We start from the raw sequence: 2,884 nt of genomic DNA, 5'->3' as shown, positions 1-2,884 counted from the left end.
AGAGTTGTGAAGAGAGGAAATGATAGTACATCAGTGGGCTGTCACAACATGCTAAAGAATTGTAATGTGATAAACAATCTCACTGAGGATGTGCCAGTAGGTTTTTACACTTTTAGTAAATTGTGACGAGATATAAACCTATATTTCAAACTTGCTTGTTCTGTGGGTTAACAACTTCTTGAATATATAGGTAACCCCTGAAATCTTGTTTGAAAGGTCCCTTATTCTGAGATACTAGGTCTTTATGCTCAGTGATATCTGGGATATTATCCCCGGACTTCTGTTGTATGGAAGTACTGACCTAGTCCCCGGATAATGCTTTCTGCAAAAGCTTGAAATACAACATCGCCCTCAGCTAGCTGATGAAACAATAAAATTGATAGTCGCTGCTGTTGTAATCAAAAGATCCTCTAAAGGGGACACACCAAAAGTCGAAGTTGTCATCTCTTTGCGTATACGGAAGTATCGACCTGAGCTCTCACGGCCCTCGCATCTAACCCCTGACAGATATCATATGTGGTATACTCACCTGTAAGACTGAATATTGGGATCTGGATACGGGAGTATATTCAAGTTAGTGGGGCACACAGATAAGTTCAAGTAATTAAAACATTAACATCGTATCTCGGAACAGTTGAACTTTGTGTGAAAATTTAAGTGGACAAATATACTGACAATCTAGGTGAATTGTTTAAAACTTAAAATGTAATGCAGCTTAATGGTGTTGGTGACATGTCTCATAAACTGATATGATCCTCTTACGCAAACTCACAAAAATATTGTTTGTAAATATTTCATTTCTGCATCTTGCTAATTCTACAAGTGGTGTCATTTACGTTTGAAAAAGTCAAAAAGATTTTCGACAACTGATGTTGGAAAGCTGATTTTCAAAATTCCGAGTGCTAAGCATGATGACATTGTTGTGAGGGGGAGTGTGTTTTGAGTGTCAAAATATGATTTTTAAATCAACAAAGTGGTTCATCATGTGTGTGTGATCTGAGGGAGAGTGATTGTTGGTGCATATGTTTATGAGAGAGAGTCAGTGTTGATGCATACAAATTGTTAAATTTAGAAAATTCACTTCTGGGTTAAGAATGTGTAGGAATAGCCAGGTTTCGATCTTGAACCTAAAGATAGAGTGCCAGGTTACGATACCTGAGGACTCTGATTGAGGAAAGCCAGGCTGATCGATTCGAAAGAGTCTATGTACAGAACTAGAGCCAAGTCTCAATCCTGGAAATTAAACGCTGTGGATAGAGATTGAGCCAGGTTCCAATTCTGTGGACAAAAGTTGAAGACAGGCAACTATCGTGAACCTGTGAAAACCAGACAACGATCCTGAATCAGATATTACTGAAGAACAAAGAAATGCCAGCAAATTGAGAAGGGGGAATCTGAAGATATTCAAGCAGATATTGTTAAACTGTTGAAGAAGATAGAAAGAGAGAAGCCCAGAGACTGATCAAGACTGAAGAAGTGAAGACACAACATTGTCGTGACTCGATAGTCGACTCGTCAACATCTGAGGGGGAGTCTGTTGGTGCACTACATCTGTTGACTTTGTCTTGTATCGAGTCTTACATTGAATTGTATAGATTAGGGCACGTTTTACGAGAAAATAGGAAAGCATATGTGTCTTAGAGATTGATTTCGCTCATAGGGTCCTAAGTAGATGATTTCACTTATTTGGTCAGTGTAATTTCGCTTTTGTGGTCAGATGTACATATGGGCGAAATCTGGATAGTATATATAGGGGTCACATAGGCGAAATCAGCATGTATGTTCTTGTATTCCATACCGAAGTGCTGCCGGTGTGAAAATTGAGCTGTAATTGTTGTCATATCAATATAATCAGCAGTTAAAGTGAAGAATCAGCTTTTCCTAGCTTTGTTTCTTGTTTTCCGCACCTGAAAAAGAGTAGAACACCTCTGAACGACTCGTTCGGGTCAGATCACGATCCTACAACACTAAAACAAGCTTTATAAGCGAAATCAGACTCTAAGTGAGGTTTGGAGCGATCAACTTTTGATCACAAGAGCGAAATCAGATAATGACCTTATAAGCGAAATCAGATAATGACCTTATAAGCTAAATCAAATAATGACCTTATAAGCGAAATCAAAGTGTCAACTTGGGCGAAACCACAAGAGCGAAATCAGTGGTTCACTTGGAGCAAAACCTCATCCACAAGAGCAAAACCTCTTATTTCGCTTTTACCGTATGAGCGAAATCACTCAAGTACCTTCGAGCGAAATCAGTTCATGAGCCATTTTAGATCAGTTTTAAGCTGTTTTTAGGTCTGAAAATCTCAAGGGTTTGTTATTAGACAATTTTACACTATGTGTCCAATTTTCAGTCCATTTTGTCCGTTGGAAAGTCCAGAAACTCAAAATGTGTAAGAAAAAGGCTTTGATTCGGGTAAACTAGCTCACAACTGGCTCTGATACCAATTGTAGGGCCGTTATTGACAGTCCTGTGAGTCAATCAGAGCTAGATACTACTGATAATGCAGCGGAAATACAAAATCAGCATGAATCAAAGTAGAAAATGAGTAGAAACAGAAGCAGATCACTTTAAGCTGGTTTTCTCATTAATTCTTCAAGAAATAGTCGAGCAGCAGTTCGGCTACACAGTAAACATGCGCGTACAAAATGAGAAAACACTACAGCTATATATAGGGGATGAGATTTCGCTCATATGACCATGTGTCACTTGGAGCGAAATCAGAAGCTAGTGATTTCGCTCCAAGTGACACATTGTCACTATGAGCGAAATCAGTACGTTAAAACCATACATTTACATTTCAATCCCTATACTATGCATAATTAACACTTCTAGACCCTATACATGAACAACTAAGACTTAAGACGCAGGCTTTAGACAT

The sequence above is a fragment of the Helianthus annuus genome, chromosome 6, assembly GCF_002127325.2.
Source record: "Helianthus annuus cultivar XRQ/B chromosome 6, HanXRQr2.0-SUNRISE, whole genome shotgun sequence".
NCBI lineage: Eukaryota > Viridiplantae > Streptophyta > Magnoliopsida > Asterales > Asteraceae > Helianthus > Helianthus annuus.
The sequence above is the reverse complement of the archived record's forward strand: the minus strand, read 5'-3'. Positions refer to the sequence as shown.